A 23,296-nucleotide genomic window follows, 5' to 3' on the forward strand; every position below is an offset into this window, starting at 1 on the left:
AAGAAGATTGATTAAAATTCAAGAGGATACACAGAGAGATAAACATAATTTGTGGTAAAATAAAACAAAACACACACAGACACACACACACACACAAACAACCAAAAAAACCACAAAGCGTAACTCTCCAGGAAAGTCTAACTTTTTTCCAAATGCTAGTGAAATGCTGATACCACCTGTGACATGGTTATATAAACAGACCATTGAAATGGTCCATTTTTATCAGTACCATTGCAGAATTTGTCTGAATAAAAATGTGTCCATAATAAATAATAATGATTCCTCTGTGGTTTGGGAATGACCTGTTCTAGGAAAATGAATTTTCTAGATGGTTCTTATCAGTCCATCTAAATGCCAAACCTAACCACTTCTGATAGAAATATTTCTAAAATGTACTTCATATTATTCATGTCTTCTAAAAGAGATTATACTGAGTATTTACTTTGTCTGATGATTTGTCGTCCACTCTTGTCCTGGCTGTAATATTACTGATGGCCACTCACAGGCAACTGGGGGTGGCAGCCCAAGACTTATACACTCAATGGCCCTGTATTGCTATGGTTTTACTTCTTATGTTTGCTTTTTGTTAATTTTCTTCTGTTTTCCTTTCTTCCTTGCCCCAATCTCTCACCTTCCTATTGTTCTCCTGCCTTTTCCATTTGCCTTCCTTTTCTCCCTGCTTCCATTCTTCACTTATCCAAAATGTATGTATTAAGAGCCACAATGACCAGCAAAGAGCTAAGCAGTGGGAATGCGTCAGGGAACAAGATGCGCTCTGTATTTTTGAAATTTTCTGTCTTTTATTTTTATTATTATTTTCCGAGACAGGGTCTTGCTCTGTTTCCCAGGCTGGCATGCAGTGGCGTGATCTTGGCTCACTGCCACCTCCGCCTCCCAGGTTCAAGCAATTCGCCTGCCTCAGCCTCCCAAGTAGCTGGGATTACAGGTGCCCACAACCACGCCCAGCTAATTTTTGTATTTTTATTAGAGACGGGGTTTCACCATGTTGGATAGGCTGATCTCGAACTCCTGGCCTTGTGATCCACCCGTCTCAGTCTCCCAAAGTGCTGGGAATACAGACATGAGCCACTGCACCTGGCCAAGACAAAAACAGTCACAGCATTCCTTGGTGGGCTCAAAGCAGCTTGCTGTCTTGAACTCTCAGGCGTTCACTCATTCTAGTTCCCTGTGTGCCTCTAGAGTGGGCCTCCGCACGTTCTGATTGGCTGATTTCACCATGCTCCACAGACGTCCACCTAAAATGAGAATAAATAGCCTCTGTGTCCAGGCTTGAGAGACCTATGGGGATTTTATGAGAATCAGCGATTTTAAATGATTTTTAGCATCTGTCACAACTTACTATTGAAAAAGTGTTATGTGGTGAAAAGAACTCAAACGTATATGCTGCCATTTACAGGCTCCATGACCTCAGCCAAGTCACTCCACTTTTTCAAGCCTTGATATTATCATCTGCCCACCGAGAATGTGGTGAGGGTTCAATGCTAAAATATACTTCAATTTCAAACCCAATGCCGGCCATGATATTAATAGTATTTACAGTTTTTACTGTTTTAGAGGAGAAAGACTTTTTATTTTCTTTTTGGAAAATGAGATTTTTAAAGAATTTTTTGTTCTATTTTTATTTTTTGACTGATGACAGAAGCAACATATGTCTCATTGTGGAAAATTTGGAAGTCACAGACTGAAAAAAGTACAGTGAAATATTTTCTTTTGACATTTTTCTATACATACCTATATTTTCCCACATAAACGAGATATACTATCTAGTCAACTGCATTTCCTAAATTTTCTATAAACTAACTTTCAATACATGTGTGGCCAAATATATAAATCTTTTCCATTGTCAATGGTGTCTATAATTCTCAAAAAACATTCTCAAAAAAGCCCTGATTTCCAACATTTACCAATTAATGTGGTATATAAATACTCATTTTATGACTGATTTCTGGTTGTATTTTTAGTAGAGACAGGGTTTCACCATGTTGGCCAGGCTGGTCTCTAACTCCTGACCTCAAGTCGTCCACCCACCTCTGTCTCCCAAAGAGCTGGGATTACAGGCATGAACCACCACGCCCAGCTTGGGGCCACTTGTTCTTCAGTTTCAGTTCCATAAACAGGTATTAAAATTTCTGAATAATTATGAAAATCAATATAATATTACTGACTGTGAGTACTCTCTATATTCCCTATACATGAGTGCTCTGTATATATGAGATGAGGTCTTAACTTCATTTATTTTTTCTATTAGCTAATATTATTCTAGTGCTATGTATGGAACATTTTTTCCTTTCTTTTTCTTTTTTTTTTTTTTTTTGGTTTGCTTTTGATATGGTTGCTGCTTTTACTACATATTGCATGCTAGTATTTATTAGAATCTGTTTTTAGATTATTCTACTTTTTCATATCTCTCTCTGTTCTCCTGCCAATCCCAGACTATCTAAATTATTTTGGCATTATCATCTACTTAAGCTTGTTGAAGATAGTGGTTATGTATTTTTATCAAAGCACTCACCTGGGCCAAGAGACATGCCTTCTATATGGTAGATTCTCAGAAAATGTGTGTTCTTGGTGTATTTTACTTCTTGGAAACATGAGTCCTTCAGGGGACCTTGATGTTTTAAGGGATGTACCAAGTACTCACTGAACCCAAATATTTAGTAACAATTCTCTAGAATTTGGGCCCTAAAAGTAATATTTGGATATCTGTATTCATTATCTAGTGCTATGCAACAAGCCACCCTAAAACTGAGGTTTGGAATAACTAAGATTTCTCGATTTCTCGATTCCCATTACTCTTTTCACTTGCTTGGAGGGTTCCTCTGCTTGTTTCAGCTGGGCTCACTCCTGAGTCTGCATGGAGCTGGAGGATCAGCTATAATGGTTGGGACTCTCTCTCCATACTATCTTTCATCCTCGAGGAGGATAGACCTGGCTGTCTTAGGTGGTGACAGACACATTTCAAGAAGGCAATACCATAGAGATTGCTTGTCAAGCCTTTGCTTGCAGCATATTTGTTGATGTCTCATTGGCTAAGACACGTCACATGGCCAAGCCCAGTGTTCTTGTGAGAGGAGATAACACAAGGTGGTAGAATATGGGAGATGTGATTCATTTTGGGAGGGAGGGATGTGATTCATTGTGGGAGGGAGGGATGTGATTCATTGGGGAGGGAGGGATGTGATTCATTGGGAGAGGGAAGGATGTGATTCATTGGGGGAGGGAGGGATGTGATTCATTGGGGAGGGAGGGATGTGATTCACTGGGGGAGGGAAGGATGTGATTCATTGGGGGAGGGAAGGATGTAATTCACTGGGGGAGGGAAACATTAGCATATTGGTCTATAGCAATGTTTCTTTCTCTTTTTTTGATCCAATCTGGTCACACAGTTGGCCTCCACGTAAATGGAATAATAAACAATGGCTTATCTAGAGCATCTAATGATAGAAACAAAAGTGTATTTTTAGGCAGATCATCACTTCTTATATTCTTGGCACACATGATTTTATGTGCATGTGTTATTTATACACCAGTCAAGGAGAACTAGAGGCTCCTTGCAATGAAAAGCAGATTCATGGTTAAGCATTAGAAATGCTCAAAAGCCTTGAAGGCTAAAGCTAATTTTTTTGTTTTAATTGAATATTCAGTTTAACCTTGAGCTTCCTAGGAATCAAGGCAAAAAGGGAGAAACATGATAGGTTGTGTGCTCTTTATTACTTACTGAGGGAAAGCACACTGCTTTTAGGAGTGATCTTCTTTTTCTTGGCTCTCTTCATAGAGTGGCATAGAGGGCTGTGTATTCTACAATGCCTCACTGAGAGTAGAGAAGCATTTTTCATACATCCTGTAATAAAAACAAAAGGTATAACGTCAAAATGAGACTCAGTGGAGATGTTTTTGACACCAGAGAAACTATGTGATGAAGGAATGCAGATTTCTTGTCAGTAATACTACAGATAGAGAACTTTGAACTTTAAATACCAAAGATTATCAATGCAACCTTAGACCACAGGGACTAACCTTTGACTACCTAAAGTTATGAGTGCAACACTAGACCACATGAACACCGTCAGAGATACCTGGGGCCACTTGTTTTTGTTTTGTTTTGTTTTTTTTTGAGACAGAGCCTCATTCTGTCAGCCAAGCTGGAGTGCTGTGGCGTGATCTCAGCTCATTGCAACCTCTGCCTCCTGGGTTTAAGCAATTCTCCTGCCTCAGCCTCCCAAGTAGCTGGGATTACAGGTGCCTGCCACTATGCCCAGCTAATTTTTGTATTTTCAGTAGAGATGGGGTTTCACCATGTTGGCCAGGCTGGTCTCTAACTCCTGACCTCAAGTGATCCACCCTCCTTGGTCTCCCAAAGAGCTGGGATTACAGGCATGAGCCACCACACCCAGCTTGGGGCCACTTGTTCTTCAAACACATCATACACTCCCCACCACCGCAGAATGACCCCTCATCAGAATGCCACTCCAATGCCCCCTCATCAGTATCCCTCCCTGACCACGCAATCAAATTAGTGACTTTCCCAATGTCCTCCATCAATATTTATATAAATATTCATTTACCCTGCTATATTTTCTTAATGGCTGATGTCACCACTCAGCAATTACAAGATCAACTGAATATTGCACTATTGCAAACAGTGCAACATCAATGTTCCACAGTGACCTTTCTCTGATTGGAGACTTAACGTCAATTTTGTTGGAGCTATGATCAATCATTTTTATGAAGGTATTAGATGCATAAAATTTAAGACAATGTGAAAGTGGGTCCAAAGTTCTTTTTCATAGAGTAGCTACTGCCTGTGCAGATGGGATCTGCTGTGAGGATAAGTACAAGCAGTGAAGGCGGTCAGAGAGAGCTGTGTTTCAGTGTCACTTGGATGCCAATCTTAGCTCTGTCACTCACTAGCTCTGTGGCTTTTGGTGACTTCTGGTCTCAATTTTCTCAGAGATGAAATGGGGATAATGATCGTGCCCATTTAGAAGATGGTTTTGAAGATTCAGTAACTTAACATGTGGAAGGTGCACACATTGCAAATTTTTTCTTTCTTGCTGTAATTCTGAAAGAGGTAGGAGTTGACAAAAAAGAGATCGAGCTGTTTTTTTCTGAAGGCAATTTATTGGACTACCACAGGGATGTTTATTTTCTTAACTAGAGGTCGTGAGACACAAAGGCCACTAATGAGTGAAATTGGTGGCTGGGGGAGTCCAGGGCTTTCCTCACTTCTTCCAAGTTCTTCTTAGACTGAAAAAAAAAAAAAAAAGGAAAACAAACAAAAAACAAAAAGATGGTTCCCTGTAAATTTTATGACTGCAGTGTCAAAAGTCTTCTATCTAAATCGCAGTAAATATTCTAATGAAGTCTGGAAAGAAAGCCATTTGTAATGGCTCGGGGCAGAGTATTAAGATAGCCTGTTTCTAGCCTGTTTCTAGTTAGCTGGTCATTAGAGAGATCTAACATGCATGGGAAATGGTTTCCTGTTCTAAGTGCTTTAAAACCAAGTTTTAGGAAACCCCGTTTCCTGCTGGCTCATTTGGAGACACCAGTGTGCCAACCGGTCAGACTTTTCAGATGGCCAAGTGGTCACCTTCACAGCTACAATTTAGTTTCGCTGCAGCAGCCTCTACCAGGGAGAGTGGGCTTTGCATCTCAGGGGTCCTGGCAGGGAGTAGATAGCTCCACAGAGCGAGGACATCTGGACGGGGCACCACTGAAAGCTGTCCTTTGCCTCTGTTGTAAATGCATTGGGATTGAGTGATTCATGGGATGAGTCAAAACCTACATGAGAATCTTCCAGCCATCAGCCTAGATACATCTACCTAGAAACAGACTGAGGGGACTGGTGAGAAAATGATGGATAAACTCCCTGGTTTGGGAGGGACAGGGTAGCTGATGGGAGAGGAAATTCTTTTGGCTACCTGATGTGCAGTGCATTAAAATGGGATTTTCCAAAACAAGGAAGTCCCAGAGACTTCAATTAGGATGTAGATGAAAGTATTTGCTAATCAAATCCATTTGTTTTCTTTGGTGTGTGGGGTAAGGACCAATACTGTACTTGGAAGCAGGAAATTGATGGATCCAGGAAGACTGCACATTTCCTCACCTTTGGAAGACACCCCCTCTAACAGCTACCCAAATCAGAGGAAAATCCTTAGCCCCAAATTTTTCATTGCAGCCTCATTACTGACCTTACTGAGAGGTCAGTAAAGGGCCCACCTCCAGGCATCCTACTATTCTCTGAGAGGGCACAGCCCTCATAAGCACTTTACAGACACTTTCAACACTAATTGTGAGGGCAATGCAATGAGAAAGTACTTTTATTATTCTTGATGGTAAATTACATTTGAGGGCCCAATTCTTCACTGCTCACTTCATCCACATTTTTGCCATAGCCTCATTTTGGGCAGAACTTCCTTTCATATCTCTTGACTTTACTTTAGCTTTTGGCCAGCAACACATAATTAAAAGTACACAGTGCCAGTTCTGAGCCATGGCCTTCAAAGGCTACATTTCTTCCTGCCTTTTTGCAGCTCTGCTCTCACCTTGAGAAGAACCAGCTAGTCTGCTGGTTCCAGGAGGATGATGAGAGACACATATAGCAGAGTCACCACTACTAACCCACAGACTGCAGTGAGAAGCAAAGCCTCCACAGCCAACCCTCAGATGCATGAGAATAAATAACTGCTGTTTTAAGGCTCTGAGTTTTGGGGTGGTTTGTTACAGTACAATAGCTAACTGATACATCCTCATTTTACAAATAAAGACTTGGAGATCTTAGTAATGGTTTTCCCAAAACACAGAACTGTTAGCTGACTGAATCAAGATTCAAACCTAAGCTGAGTACCTGTAATCCCAGCACTTTGGGAGGCCAAGGCAGACAGATCAATTGAGGCCAGGAGTTCAAGACCAGCCTGGGCAACATAGTGAGACCCCCATCTCTACAAAAAAAATTTAAAAATTACCTAGGTATGGGGTCTTATGCCTGTGGTTCTAGCTACTCAGGAGGCTGAGGTGGCAGAATTGCTTGAACCCAGGAGTTCAAGGCTGCAGTGATGTATAATCATGCCACTCCAGCCTGGGCAACAGAATAAAATCTCATCTTCTTTTTTCTTTTCTTTTTTTTTTGAGACGGAGTCTCGCTCTGTCGCCCAGGCTGGAGTGCAGTGGCACCACCTTGGCTCACTGCAAGCTCCGCCTCCCAGGTTCACGCAGTTCTTCTGCCTCAGCCTCCCAAGTAGCTGGGACTACAGACAGCTGCCACCACGCCCGGCTAATTTTTTTTTTCTTTTTCTTTTTAGTAGAGACAGGGTTTCACCATGTTAGCCAGGATAGTCTCGATCTCCTGACCTCATGATTCACCTGCCTCGGCCTCCCAAAGTGCTGGGGTTACAGGCGTGAGCCACCATGCCCAGCCTCTTTTTTTTTTTTTTTTTAATTAAAACCTAGAGACATTCTTAACCATTACGTTAAACTGCCCTTGCAAGTCTTACTGATGAGCTAGAAATTCCCTGGAAGTTTTTAAGAATTTGACTTTTCTTTCTTTCTTTCTTTTTCAGATAGAGTCCATTGTCATCCTTTTGACTGGGACAAGTAAAGGGCAGAATTGATTTTTCAGCCGGATTCTTACTCCTTATCAGTTGGAACAGGCAGGATGAGGAACAGAGCCCTAGAGACCTTATCTCATCCACTGTCTTTTGACCTAACTGCGGAGCTTGTCACCACTCCACATGTCATCTTATTTCTGCCAGGCCTTGGCCTTATTTCCTACCCTTCTTTTCCACCTAAGTTAATTTCTAGTGATAGATATTTGCATTTCAACAAGGGAAGCGTGATAGAATTTCAGATAAGTTGCTAGGCAGTTGGGATGAAATGTTTGGTCTGCCTAACACACCTAAAATCTCAGTCCACAGGTACTGTTTGTTAGGCAGGTCCTGGTGGAATGATAAAGATAGCATCACAGATTGACAAAGCTTGGGCTGAGAGGTCAGGACACCTACACACCAGGCCCATTTTTGCCACTAACTCCCTGTGTGAACTCAAAAGTCTCCCTGTCTGATACAGTCTGGCTCTGTGTCCCTACCCAAATCTCCTGTTGAATTGTAATCTTCAATGTTGGAGGAAGCGCTTTGGGGGAGGTGATTGGATCATGGGGGTGGACTTCCCCTTTGCTGTTCTCGTGATAGTGAGTGAGTTGCCACGAGATTTGGTTGTTTAACAGTGTGTAGCACCTCCCCCTTCACTTGCTGTCTCCTGCTCCACCATGTAGGATGTGCCTGCTTCCTCCTCTCCTCCATGATGATTGTAAGTTTCCTGAGGCTGCACCAGCCATGCTTCCTGTGCAGCTTGCAGAACTGTGAGTCCATTAAACCTCCTTTCTTCATGAATTACCCAGTCTCAGGTAGTTCCTTATAGTAGTGCGACCATGGACTAATACACTATCTCTCTGTGGACCTTAATTTCCCCAGTAGTTACAGGAAGGGTTGTCAAGAAGGCATAATCTTTTTGATTTCTTCCAACTTTATCATGTTCTTACTCTCTGCCACCAACCACAAGGGCCCAGAAGATCCAGGCAGTCCCACAAATACTGAGCTGGAGTCAAGTTTCCCCCAGTTTAGATTATTAGACCTGAACCTGTTATTTTCATGATGTACTCTGAACAACCCAAGATTTCATGTCACTGGGTATAGCATAGATGTAATTTGGAAAAGAAGAGGTTTCTAGGAAGTACAATAACATTCCCCATTATTTATTTTTTAAATCTTATTTAAATAAAGATTGTGCATTTAAAGTTGTATTTGATTGAACAACGGTCCTTTTTTTAAAATTTTCCCTGACAAAAGCTATGAATTATTAATTTCTGTCATTGTATTCACTGAACAAATGTAATTGCAAGTAAATGTCTAAAGTTAATGAAAAAAATTAAGAAAAAAGGATTTCTTTATAAGAATTAATAAAATATTTCCACAAACCTCTTTGAAATCATGATTATGAAGGCTTACAACGCTTCTTTGAGGCTGCATACCCAGAGCAAAGAGGCTTGAGCTCTGCTTTTTCTGTGGCATGAAGGATGAAAACATTCTATTACGATTGTGCCAGCTGTGGAAATCAACACACACAAGGATTCTAACCTTAACCCTCCCATTATGTCCGTTGTGTTGCAACTGTTTTTCATTCTTTCAGAGCCACCTTTCATTTATGGGAGGTCACAAGAGCTCTCCCTCTTGTACTTTGGCTGCTGTTGTAACCATTTAGTATTGTTATATTCACATACCACAACAAAAAGTGATGCTTTCATTTCCAAAAGAGAGAAATGAAAGAAAAGAAGTGAAAGAAAGATGAGAAATTAAAAACAAAGGTGTATGGAAACATACAGGGAGTGGATCTCTGAATTAAGCTGGCTTTTAGCCTCAAAGCAGAGAACTGAAATAATTTCATGTCTCACCCCTCAAGCATCCTATAAATCCTTACCAACACCTGGATAAAACCAGAACTAATCTTCCAACTCCATCTAGTTCCCAACTCAGTTGAGGAGCTCACTTTTCCTTCCTCACCCCGTTCCCCACTTCATCTACTCCTATTCTGTTAGTACAGTAGTAAAAACTGCAAATCCAATACAGGGATACCTGGGTTCTGATTCAAGTTCTGTCCCATTTGTTTTGTGTCCTGGGGCACAGGCTAGTCCCTGCTCCCACTCAGAGCCCCATGTAAAAGTAGAGACAACAATACTTGCCTTGCCTCCCTCATAGGATAGGTGTGAGTGCTGAGGAAAATTAAACCCATTGTCAATGAGATATAATGTAAAAAAAAATTTTGTTTTTGTTATTTCAATTACTTTAGTCTCTGAGGAAATCCCAGAAGCCACTCAGCAGTGCAGCACAGTGGTTTCTGTATCAAAATGGAAGCTGGAAGCCAGTTGTCCTTCCTGGGATCAGAGCTACTCCACATTTTCCAGCACCTTCTGCAGGTAAAATGGAGCCATGTGACCGAGTCTGGCCAATTATCCATTAAACCTCGCATGAAGCTCTCCTGGCTTGTCTCTCTCTTTTTCATTTCCTAGGAGGATGCCGAGTATGTGGTAGAGTACTCCAAGTCTTTGCAGATTACAAAGTCACCAGTTGTACCAACACTGGGTATTTGAATCACCATGTAGAAATGCACCTTCTGAACATCCAGTAGGTCTATGATATAAGCAACAGATAGACCCTTACTGTGTTAAGCCACTGAAATATGGGGCTGTTTGTTACATCAGCTAGTATAATTTATTCTTGCTAATTCACCAGAGTAGACCTATGAGAAACTTGAGTGCAAATCTACAGTCAATGCATGTTAAAACTAAGTGAATCATTTTTTTTCTGGGGCTATTTCAAAACCATTTTTCTAGGATAATTGGCTCCCAACTTGTACAATATAAAGAGAGGTTTATGTTGGGAAAACTCTGTCCTTGTGGGGTAACTGCTGTCATAGGCAGATTTAGCAAGGATTTCTTGATAGGAAACTACCAGGGTGCCATGTCCTTGGTCACCTCCTGTAGCCAACACAACCATATTGCCACCAAGAGATGCTTGTGTGGAGTGAGAGCCTGTGTGCGGTTTATGATTCTGAGGTTTGCAATGCAGGATCTTTGCTTTTCTCTCTAGTATTGCCAAAGAAACATCAATGACCAAATAGGGGCAAAAGAGAATCATATTTTGAGTGCTCTCTCATTCTCTCTCTGTCTCTCCCCACCCCTGCCTCCCTTACCTCATGCACCCGCCTCCCAGATCTAAAGACTTTTGGAACATAAAAAAGAGATTAAGTGGAAAGGCATATTCCTATAATTTACCCAAATGTGCGCATTTCAATCTATGGATAACAGCGGCTCCAAATTACCCCCAGACCAACACACTATCCTTTATTTAAGGGATCCTCTTAACTCTTACCCTGAAGTCTCCATAAATCTGCCTGATATATAGATGTCAGGCATTTTCTGGCAGTTGAAACATGAAACATGACATCAGCTGGGGATTAAGTTACAACTCATAAAGACCATGTTTATTTGCTGGTTCTGTTTAAAAATTTTTCCACTATCATTTTACTCAAATGGCCTCCTATTTTATGAGAAATAAAGTTAGAACTAATGAAGGAAGGTCTTTCTGAGCTCAGCTGGACATACAGGCTGTGGCTGTCTTTGTTGTAACCAAATATTTAAATTACTTAGAGCCAATCGTAATCTAATGTGTTGATGAAATGGCACCACAAGCTAATACAGAGACTTCAGACACAAAAATGAGAGGAGGAATCTGAGAACTAAAGAGGGAGAGATGTTAAAAATTAGAAGAAGGCCAAGTTCAAGGAAGCAGCCCGGCCGAGGACCTGTGACGCTCCCCCATCAGCAGCCCTTAAATCTCAAAGGGATCTCTGAGCCATTTGAAGGAGCACTCCAGGCACGTGGACAGAGAGAGGGCCCCCTACTGCATCCCTCTGTCCGTTGCCCAGCAGGGGATATTAGAGTCACTGACCACAGGCTCTATTTTCAAACAGCAGCAGTTGATATGAGAAGAAATGCCTCTTGTTTAAGGGCTGTGGGAGGCAGGAACAGCTATGATATAAACTAAGTTTTTATAATTAGAAAATCTGGAATAATTTATACCTTGTGACCCACCTCTCTCAGCAGCCACCCCTCCAAACCAACAAACAAACTCAGAATATGAATTGGATATTCAGAGTATGAACATGAGGGAACCTTGTGTCTCAAGTGTTTAACTCAAAGTAGATGCTCAGTAAAATTTGCTGAATTAAATTCTACTCATCCAATGAATCTGGTCATGTATACAATGAGGTAGATGCCTGAATCATTTTATTTTAGTAGTGTTGGGAAGCCCCTATCCTCTTTCCTTGCAAATTTCCTTCCAGAAAGTATGCCATTACTATTTTTAAAAAATTATGCCTGGCATTTTATTTTAGTAGCAAGGGAAATTTCCCTTCCTGAGAATGTGCTTTCCAAAAATTTTACCACAATCGTTCTTCTTTTCTTTCATTCTTTTTTTCTTGCATATGCTTTTTGCTTTATTTGAAGTGTCTGTTGCAGTAAAAAAAAAATAATCCTGTAAGAGATGTTAAAAAGCATTCTTAGCGTCCTGTAGTGAATCAAATGGATTTTCTCCCTGGTTGGATCAATGGAGCATCCTGCTAGCCCTAGAGGCCTGATCCGATAGTGCGGCCAAGTTTCAAGAGGGAAAATGAGCACCAACTTCAGGTTTGTCTCAATTGTAGAACGCCTCATGCTGCCTGAGCCACTGGAGAACGGGTTTTCCAAGGAGGACGTTTCCCACTCGTCATGGAAAACCATCTCTAATATTGGAAGAGATTCCACATGTTACCAGTACGGTATTGTCTCAGCCTTGATTTGGGAGTCTAGCTCAGGGATCAGCAAACTACGGCCTAGAGGCCAAATCTGTCTGACTTTATAAGGTCCATGAGCTAAGAATAGTTTTGACATTTTGAAGTGATTAGAAAAAAGGTCAAAAACAGAACAATATTTTGCGATATGTGAGAATTATAAGAAATTCAAATTCAGTGTCCATGAATAAAAATTGGCTGAGAAATCAGCCATGCTCATTCATTTACATGTTTCCTGCAGTGACTTTGCAGACTCAATGACAGACTTCGAGGGATGTTAGACAGACCCTGCAGTCTGTAAAGCCTAGAATATTCACTATCTGATCCTTTGACAGAAAGTTTGCCAATCCCTGTTCTTATTGGGCATTTCATGACTTAGACAATGTGGTAGCTGTGGCAGTCTTATTTTCTAAACTTTATTTATTGGTGACATCTTTTTAAGCAAATCTCATTTGCCAGGCTGGGCAATTTTGTGTCTGTGCATGGTAAAACGGTACAATACACGTAACATAAAGTTTACTATTTTAAGCATTTTTAAGTATAAAATTCAGTGGCAGTAAGTACATTTACAAAGTTGTGCAATCATCACCATTATCCATTTCCAGAACTTTATTATCATCCCTAACAGAAATTCTGCACCCATTAAACAATAACTCTCTATGCACTTGCCCTCGCCCCCTGATAACCTCCATTCTGCTTCTGATAACTTCCATTCTGCTTTCCATCTCTATGAATTTGCCTGTTCTAGATGCATCAGACCAGTAGGATCATGCATGTCGCCTTTTGTGTTGGCTTCTTTCACTTAGCATCATGTTTTCAAGATTCATTCATGTTGTAGCTGGATGAGGACTGTATCCTTTTTTAAGACTGAATACTATTCCATTATGTTTCTGTATCATTGGGTATATGTACACCACTGAGTATTCATTTTTAGCCAAGGCTGCATTGTGTGGGATATGATTCTTCAGGTTCACTCAACTACACGGTATCCATGTGGGAGCCACAGGCCAAGGCCTTTGTGCTTAGAGGGAAGTTAAAGGCAAGGAAGAAGGCCTCTGGTTCTGGACATGTGCACCTTCATCCACCTTTGGATAAAATCAAGTGGTCCAAGCAATTTTTGGCTCATACACTTATTTCTGTGTATGTTTGTAATGTCTTAGGGAGTGTGTTAGTCCATTATCACACTGCTATAAAGAACTACCTGAGACTGGGAAATTTATGAAGAAAAGAGGTTTAATTGACCCACAGTTCTGCATGGCTGGGGAGGCCTCAGGATATTTACAATCATGGCAGAAGGCAAAAAGGAAGCAAGGCACGTCTTACCATGGCAGAGCAAGAGAGAGAGAGAGAGAGCAAAGGGGGAAGTGACACACTTTTAAACCATAGGATCTCGTGAGAATCACTCACTATCACGAGAACAGCAAGGGAGAAATCCACCCCCATGATCCAATCACCTCCCACCAAGCCCCTCCTCTGACATGCAAGAATTACAACTTGACATGAGATTTGAGTGGGGGCACAGAGCTAAACCATATCAGGGAGCAAGCAGGTAATGGAACTTTTTAAGCATTTTCCTAAGTTTAGAGAAAATCTAGGAATCCTAGAGATAAAAGCTTTCTTCACAGAGAAATATCTATAAGACATTTCAAATAGAGATGACTCCATCAATTTCCTCCACCTAAGCTCTTTGAGTGTATGTAAGAAAATATATTCCTCTGCATTGGTAGTGACTATATATACATTGGATATATGTTATCAAATTGTGGTACTGTGATTAAAGTAATCTAAACTAGAAAAGTGTTAACCAAAAGCAACGTTCTTTAAACAATGTTTATTGAGTACATTAGTCCCCATGCTAGGCACAGAAAATATGGATATGGATATGGTATATTTCTTTTTTTTTTTTTTTTTTTTTTTTGAGACAGAGCCTTGCTCTGTCACCCAGGCTGGAGTGCAGTGGCATGATCTCGGCTCACTGCAAGCTCCGCCTCCCAGGTTCGCGCCATTCTCCTGCCTCAGCCTCCGGAGCTGGGACTACAGGTGCCCACCACCATGCCCAGCTAATTTTTTGTATTTTTAGTGGAGACAGCGTTTCACCGTGTTAGCCAGGATGGTCTCGATCTCCTGACCTCATGATCCACCCGCCTTGGCCTCCCAGAGTGCTGGGATTACAGGTGTGAGCCACTGCGCCTGGCCTGGACATGGTATATTTCATGACATCAAGAAACGTTAATTCTTGTGCCTCAATTTCCAAACTGTGCACCAAGGCACCCAGTATGCTGCAGTGAATTCACACGAGGACAGTCTGATGTTTTAAATTTTTGAGGAAAACACAGTAACATTTGTCAGACACTGTGCAAACTACTAGCTTGAGGTAGTTTTAACTTATTTTTAACATTAGATCACAGTATATTGTTCTGGATGATAGCCTATCTTTAGGCCAGGTGCGGTGGCTTAAGCCTGTAATCCCAGCACTTTGGGAGGCTGAGGTGGGTGGATCACGACGTCAGGAGTTCAAGACTAGCCTGGCCAACATGGTGAAACCCCGTCTCTACTAAAAATACAAAAATTAGCCAGATATGGTGGTGGTAGCCTGTAATCTCAGCTACTCAGAAGGCTGAGGCAGAGAATTGCTTGAACCTGGGAGGTAGAGGTTGCTGTGAGCTGAGATCACGCCACTGCACTCCAGCCTGGGAGACAGAGCGAGACTCCATCTCAAATAAATAAATAAATAAATAAATAAATAAATACATACATACATAAATAAAATAAGATAGTCTACCTTTGTGAGGCTCGGTTTTCAGAGGTTATGTTAAAAAGCAAGAACCATGTGAAGATCAGTGTGGAACAGGAAATGGTGGTGGTGTCCAATCTGATGTTAAGACTTGGCACATTGCAGACATCTCATTAGTAATTCTGAATATTGGAGAATAAAATAAACAGATTTTTTTCTTACAAATGTGTAATTTTAAAAAATGCCCATTAAGTTTTTTGGACGTTTATACTTGTTGAGTTGTTTGGCCCTGACTACTTACTAAAGGGAACTGATGGGTAATTCTTTTGAACTAGGAGCACTATGAAGAAATTACTGAGCCACTTAGGGCACTACGAATTGAGAAAGTTGTTGAACCTCTAGATCTTGTGAATCAAGCATGCTACTCATGTTGAATATGAACACTTTTTAAATTAAACAAAAGCAAATACAAAGGCTATATGGTATGTAAGCAATGCAGCAACCAGCAATGTCACTGCTGTTATAATTCAAGGGTAATCAATGTGATGCCATCGACATTAATGACACAGAGTCAATATGCACAAACTTTTAATATAAGCCTAATTATGAGCATCTCTTTGCATAAAACTGAAAATATTGAAAATGTTGACTTTGCGGAGGTACCCTTGGATCAAAACTCCTGAAGAAGTCAATAATCTATTATGATTTTCATTTTGCATAAACAGTGCTATTATTTCAAAAGGTCTCAAAAATCAATATGGTATTCAGTATATCTGTGTAATAATGACATCCTAATTAAAAATCCCAATCTGAGTAGTACAACGGATGATGTTTAATCTCTAATCAATGAGCACCAAGTCCAGAAGTTATAGATGCAATAACCCTTTTTAATGAACTTCACTACTTTTCTCAGATTTGACCTGTTTTTCTCTTCGCAGTTTTGGAAGCCTTTTCTGTCTGAGAACATATCTGAGGAAGTGAAGACAATTTAGTGCAACAAGCACATAAATTAAAGCCAGTAACATCAAAGAAAAATACCGTCAGAGTTATGCAGGTTTCTTTTTAATTGGAATTTATAATTGCTCCTAATTATAGGACATACTTTAAATGTTACTTTGAGAGGCTGAGGGAGGGGGTGGAGCCCTGTCCACTCTAGCCTCATGAGCTATAACCTTGACATTTTAATTAGATATTATTTTGAAATATGTAAAAGGGATTTACATACTCAGTGAAACATATCATTGACTGTGCAATTTGCCCGAGAAGACAAAATGATACACAGTTTTAAAAATAATCAACTTCTCAAAGGAATGGTAGAAATTCTTAAGAGGGGTGAAAGCAACAAAATATGTCAGCATTGTGTACACATTCAGGTTTTCTAGTTTCCTCTGAGCAAAATTTCTTCTTCTTCGTAGCAAGCCTGTGTCGGTGGCAGCGTGCAAACAAAGGGAAGTGCGTCCAGTTGATTTATGGGCCACACACACCCATCCTGTAGATAAAAAGGGAGGTCAGAAGAGAGTCGGGAATCTTCTCTTTGAAGACAATTTCTGGTGCCATATTACTTGACTACAGGAGGATGATTAAAACAAACTCTTAAGTCTCTTTCTCATGAGATGCCTTGCTTTTTTATGCTTCAATAAATTAACAATTTGGGACAAAAGTAATAGGAGAGATGGGACAAGACCATCTTTCAAACTTTGCCATCATAAGTTAACTAGGGGTCTGATGACATGGAATTTATTGCCGATAGCCAGCAGTTGGGGAAACATACTTATAGAATTTATGGAATTCTTCCAGGAAGGAAGAGATGGAATGGAGAGCCTCATTGTTCTCCACCCAAATTAAACATTATTGTAATCTTTCAGAATATTGGGCTCTACTCCAAACCCAAAAATAGGGAGGAAGTAGGAATGTCCTAAATTAACTTTTGAAGAGGTTGAAACCGAAGGCTGGTGGTGAAAGGAGAGCTTTGCCATACATGAGGCTCTGGGTGCCAGACCCTACCCTGCCATCCTGGGCATTGTACTTGGAGACTTTGTAGGAACAAAGATACCTACTTTGAGTGTTGGTTCTCTGGCAGAATTTGGAAGGAATGCCCTGATTGTTGGGCTCCACTGTCCATTGAAGGACTTACCACCAAGGTCAGGATCTGAACTGGAGGATGTGGTGGCCATTGGAATGCACAGCTTGCCCAGAGCCCCTCATCTCAGGCCCAGCAGGCACCCTGGGCTTCAGCCATGGCTGCACCAGAGAGGGGAAATGTTTTCCATCCCGTGTCATGTCTAGGGCCCCAGTGAGGGGCACTCGCATCATTGCCTCCTCCATCCCCAGGGGGATTCCCTTTAACTATGTCATAGCATAGAGAGAGGTCAGGACTAGGAAATTCTTCTTTTTTTTTTTTTTTTTTAAGGCGGAGTCTCGCTGTCGCCCAGGTTGGAGTGCAGTGGCGCGATCTCAGCTCACTGCAGGCTCCGCCCCCTGGGGTTCACGCCATTCTCCTGCCTCAGCCTCCCGAGTAGTAGCTGGGACTACAGGCGCCCGCCACCTTGCCCGGCTAATTTTTTGTATTTTTAGTAGAGACGGCGTTTCACCGTGTTAGCCAGCATGGTCTCGATCTCCTGACCTCGTGATCCGCCCGCCTCGGCCTCCCAAAGTGCTGGGATTACAGGCGTGAGCCACCGCGCCCAGCCAGGACTAGGAAATTCTTACGGTGTTCATGGGCGGGGTGATGCCAGGGAAGAGAAGAGTAAGTGGGAAATGGGATGGAGTTGCTTCAAGGAGATGCGACCACATTCCTTTGACTCCACCTAAACGAAGCAGATCAACCTCATTAATGTAAAATCCTGAACCTGAAACTGTGAGTAGTTGGATTGCTGGTGGAGTGGGAGCAGACTGAAGACTGCCTTTCGGGACACCACCTTATTCTCTACACTGGTTTGCCACTCACGACCCTTTGACAGGGAGGCATTACCTTGTTAGAGGAAGACAGATGCAAGGAGACTCTCCCGGACTGTTGGCCGCTGACCCTTGGCATGACAGTAACCAGAATGCTTTCCCACTTCCTGCCTTCAACTGTTCTTGCTATGCCACCCCACACACTGCCGCAGGACACTCACTCATCACCACCAAGAGCTGCCGATGGATTGCTCCATGGCCTCCAGCACTGGGTACTCATTCTTTGTCACACACTGCTTCCTGGACTTGCCCTACAAAGCAAGATAATGCTCCCGCGGAGAGGAGAAAGAGCTCAAAGTGATTGTTGTAAGGGAATGCAGAGGAAGCCTCCTACTGACTCCTCCATTCTCATGTTTATGGACCACCTTCCGGTCTCACATATGGCCATTTCTTTCCATTGAGGACAGAGACACTGGGAAAACACTCCTGGAGAAACTGCAGAGTAGGGGCACATCTCATAAAAATCTACCTTGTGTCCAGGATGCGACTGTATTTCCTCCACGCGCCTCAACCTAATTTCCTGTGGATTTCAGATCATCTTTTATTTCCAATTATGCTGCTGTTCACATTATCGATTTGGAGGATACAAATGTTGAATGACAAGAGAGGGAGAAGAAGGGGGGGGGGAGGAGAATTCCATTTTGCCTGAAGGATAGGATACTCGAAATGCCACCCTGCACAGCATCTCTGAAGCGTTCATCAACGTGGCAGAGGCTGGCTCAATTATCTTTGTGTCAGATGATTATCTGAGAGCTTAATTTAATCTCCATTATCCTCCCCCGTCATATTTCAATTAAATCTGCTATCAGAGTGTTAACACATCTTTGAACCTGCTATTTCTTCAGTTAATTTTCCACTAAGAGGTGCTGGAGAGTAACAGATGTCATAATTATGCAATTATTAAGTGTATTTGACACTCGTTCTCTCAGGATTTTGTGGTTAGGGTAGGAGGGTTGGAAAATTAATCTGATGACAATATGCTTCCGTTGTGATCCGTAACACCACTGCAGGCTGGGGGACTGTCCTCCCGCTGTTTCCGAGGCTGCCGCCAAGGAAGATAAAGGATTAACTGATTGTGCGTTAGATTCGTTTCACTTTTGTACGTCTGGTAAATTGGATGAGTTCATTAGGCTGAGCAGAACACCAGAGGCATTTTTTAAAAAAATAAAAAAAAAACCTTCTTCAAGACCTCAAGAAGTACAAGAAGTACATCTCAGGGAATATGGTAAAGTTATCAACTATAGAGTTAAGGGCAGTTAATCTTGAGTTTAAAATCTTGGGTTTTAGTTGGGGAATGAATGCCAAAGAATTGCATGACCTTGGTTAAGTCACATCCTCTCTCTGAGCTTTGGATCTATGAGGAATGAGCAGGCTTGATTCCATAGTCTACTACCTCTCTCAGCTCTACCACCCCCTGGAAATTGTTACAAGCTGTCTATTCCCTCTCCTCCCTCAATATAATCTATACCTATAGCTATTTAAATCCTCAAATTTGTTAAATTCGAAGGCTGAAAAGATGTCTCTGTCTATCTTTTGGTCTATAGTACATATTCATTAAGACCAAAAGCTCATCAGGTCTTCAAAGCCTGGTTTTGACATTTACTAGCTGTGTGACCTTAGACAAATTGCTTACCCCCTCTGAGCTTCAGTTTCCTCCTCTATAAAATGACAGTTATGATGAAATCTATTTCCTAGGATTGTTGAGATGATGAGCTAAAATTGTATTAGTCACAGTCCATTTCTATGTGCCTGTCTGGCTCATGTTCAGAAAAGGAGTTGGAAATATATAAGGGAAGTTGAAGTGAGGAATGGATATGCAGACTGCATGATTGTAGATATCCTTGGAAATTTCTTTCTGACATCACATAAGAGTTTCCATAGTACTAAAGAACATGGTTGTGTCCTTGCAGGTTTGAGAGGTCATGCGGATGACAGCTTTGTCCTTAAGCACAAAGGAAGGGGACCTTCTCATGCATACTACCTGCTGCTGGGACAGTGGGGCTAGGAACCCAGTTCTCCCTTCTCCTGGTCCAGGGACTTTTCCTCACTGTACTTGGCCTCTTAATCCATGTGAATCAGTTTTACGTGACCTCTGAGTCACCAGTCTGCCAAATCATTCTCAGACCTTTTTCTGCTGTTCATCAAACCTAGAAATTTTCTACCCTATTACTCCTCCAGTGCTACCCATGTGGGGTGAAAGGTAGATAATAGCCACCTACAAGCCAATGGACATGCCTATAGGCATTGCCTGGAACTCTTCTTTTAAGGGAAATATTATTTGGAAGCCAAATAGATAAAAATAGGTCAAAATAAAAATGCTCTGATGAAATCAGGATTATGATATTGGTAGCTCAGTGTACATACTTACACCACTCTGTCTCTGCAGGTTTCTGAGGAAACCTTGGATCTTGTAGAGGACATTTGGAAAACAATCATTCCATGTCATAATTTTTGCCTGTAGAGAATTGCGTTGTACGGATGTAGAAAATCCATTTGACTAATCTCTTTTTGTCGGGCACCTAGGTTGTTTTTGATTTTTCATAAAAGGAGCTGCAAGAAACTGGATATTCCATTTATGAAAAACTCCCTTTCATGGGGACAGGATCCTAGACAGATTTCCTGTCTGAAAGGTGTCACTTTCTTTCTCTCAGGGAGGATATTGAGATTGGCCAGAAAGACCTTAGTGTGGATCCCTGTGTTTCTCAGAGCCATGAAATTAAGTAAAATATGTTACCATCTCTGGCATTTAGGTGTTTGGAGACAGTAGCTCAAGTCAAAGAGGGACTTTATTGTATCTACAGTGGTGGATTCCAAGGATGAAAGCTTCAGGTATTGCTGGATCAAGGGGTTAAATGATATCAACAGGTTTGCTCATGTGCCTCCTGCTCACGTACTGGAGGGAGCAGCCAGGATTCTTTCATACATCCAGGGAGGGGAGTTACCAACAGCCAGGTTTGGTAACTCTTACAAAAAGAGAGTTTTGTTTAGTTTTTAACCTAATACCTTTCCATCAATCTAGTCTCATAGTCCCCACCCGCTGGATACTTTCTATTTTCCCCTGAAGATTCAGTCTCCACCTTTCCCATCCTTTTATGAATGGCTTTGGCAGGATCCTTTCTCCTCTGGCTTTTGATTGGACTTGGCCAATGGAAAGCTATCTTCTTTTGCTCGTGCTACCTTGACAAAGTACCACAAACCAAGTGGCTTAAAACAACAGAAACTTACTGTCTCATAGTTCTGGAGGCCAGATGTCCAAGATCAAGGTATCAGCAAGATCATGATCCCTTTGAAACCTGCAGAGAAGTCCCTCCTCTCCTAGCTTTTGGTGTTTCTAGCAATCCTTGGCTTGTAGATGCCTCACTTCAGTCTCTGCCTCTGTGGTCACATGGCTGTCCTCTCCCTATGCTTCTGTCTCTGCATCTCTCCTCTTTTCATAAACACATTCATATTGGACGAAGGGCCTGCTTTACTCCAGCATGACTTTTCTTAACTAATTACATCTGCAGCAACCCTATTTCCACATGAGGGCACATTCTGAGGTCCTGGGGCTTAGAACTTCAGTTTAAGGGCCACATTCCAACGCATAACAAAGACATTCACAGCAGATAGACGGGGAAATGAGGGAGAGATGGGGTATCTATTTCCCCTTGGCTGGGGAAGTGTACATTCCCCTCTTCCTCCACTGAGGGCCACACTTGCCGTCAGAGGGCTCCCTCGCACAGCTTCTAGGATTCTGGTGACTTCTTGTCTTTGCCCTCTCAGAGTTAGGGGTGATGGCACCTCCCTGATTTGCTAGCCTTATTACTTCAATTTGTTGATTTCCCATCATTCAACTTTCTTCAGTTGTCCTGCTTGAATATACCCTCTCCCGCATGGCAGAAGGGAGCGCCAAATGCAGGTGATAGGGGACTGTGAGAGCTTCCTAGAGCAGCCTGTCTGGAACTCTAATGTATATAAAAATCTCTTGAGGATATTGTTAACTTGTGGAATCTGAGGAAACAGTTCCAGGAAAAGAGCAGGGCCTGAGGTTCTGCATTTCTAACAAGCTATATCAGTCCGTTTTCATGGTGTTGATAAAGACATACCCGAGACTGGGAAGAAAAAGAGGTTTAATTGGACTTACAGTTCCGCATGGCTGGGGAGGCCTCAGAATCATGGCGGGAGGCAAAAAGCTCTTCTTACATGGAGGCTGCAAGAGAAAATGAGGAGAATGCAAAAGCGGAAACACCTGATAAAACCATCAGATCTTGTGAGACTTATTTGCTACCACAAGAACAGTATGGGGGAAACCGCCCCCATGATTCAAATTATCTCCCACCGGGTCCCTCTCACAACACGTGGGAATTATGGGAGTAGGATTCAAGATGAGATTTGGGTGCAGACAGAGCCAAACCAATATCACAAGCTTATAGACAGCGATGCTGATGCTGCAGGATAGATCAGAAAGTGTCATCTAGCCACAGCAAGAATGAGCAACAGGAAAAGGGAGAAGTCACAGTGTCCACCATGGGCTAGAGATGAGGAGATAAGCAGGAGTGTGGTTAAGTCAGAAAATGAAGGCTTTTATCATGTCTACAGCCAGAAGCCTCACTGGATTGTGACTTCAGACTAGCACAGGGTTTTGCCGAATGGGGCCTGTACCATTTCTGGGAAGGGAAGTAAGAACTTAAAAAAATCACACTTCTTTGCTTCTCTAATATATTTTCACTAAAGTCTTATCTGTCTATTATTACGTTTTAACAAGGCAAGACACATTACCTTAGAAAAGAATGCTCAGCCCTTTCCAGCTACCCTGGCCCACAGACCTCAGAGACAATGGCAGAAGGCCAGTTACCAATGCTGTTTGCAGGCTCAATGGATGATTTGGAAACTCTGGGAGCTGGGAAGGTTCATCTCCGGGGCTCCAGCTGCTCCTTCTCTGTGATGTGACAATTGTCATCTACCCCCACTGTCAGTGCAAGTCCCTGGGCACCCTCTCTTAGAAGGGGCCAGTTTAGCTGAATCTCATCTCCCTGTGTCTAGAACTGAGTGACTCAAGGTGTAGGCCACAAAATGATGCTCATTCACTGCTTGCTACCTATCCATGATGAGGCAAGGCTAGAAATACAGAGGAAGTACTTAGAAATGTAATCCAGCAACCTGACCTTACTGAGTCATCCACGTGCTGTGACACCAAATACTACTACTACCAATAATAATAATATT

General features: G+C 41.9%; 1 long non-coding RNA gene across 2 annotated transcripts; it reads right to left on the minus strand.

Moving 5' to 3' along the window:
• Nucleotides 1-1,034: 1,034 nt before the first annotated feature.
• Nucleotides 1,035-22,977, minus strand: LOC109023647 (uncharacterized). Of its 2 annotated transcripts, XR_010131453.1 has the most exons (6): nt 22,850-22,977; nt 22,215-22,280; nt 15,185-15,318; nt 8,994-9,077; nt 3,740-3,862; nt 1,041-1,256 (listed from the first exon to the last, which is right to left on the minus strand). It is a non-coding gene; the product is annotated as an uncharacterized lncRNA (long non-coding RNA). The 2 variants fall into 2 exon arrangements; XR_002003077.4 differs by lacking the exon at nt 8,994-9,077 and having other exon boundaries at nt 1,035-1,256.
• Nucleotides 22,978-23,296: the final 319 nt, after the last annotated feature.

Source organism: Gorilla gorilla, chromosome 18, assembly GCF_029281585.2.
Source record: "Gorilla gorilla gorilla isolate KB3781 chromosome 18, NHGRI_mGorGor1-v2.1_pri, whole genome shotgun sequence".
Taxonomy (NCBI): domain Eukaryota; kingdom Metazoa; phylum Chordata; class Mammalia; order Primates; family Hominidae; genus Gorilla; species Gorilla gorilla.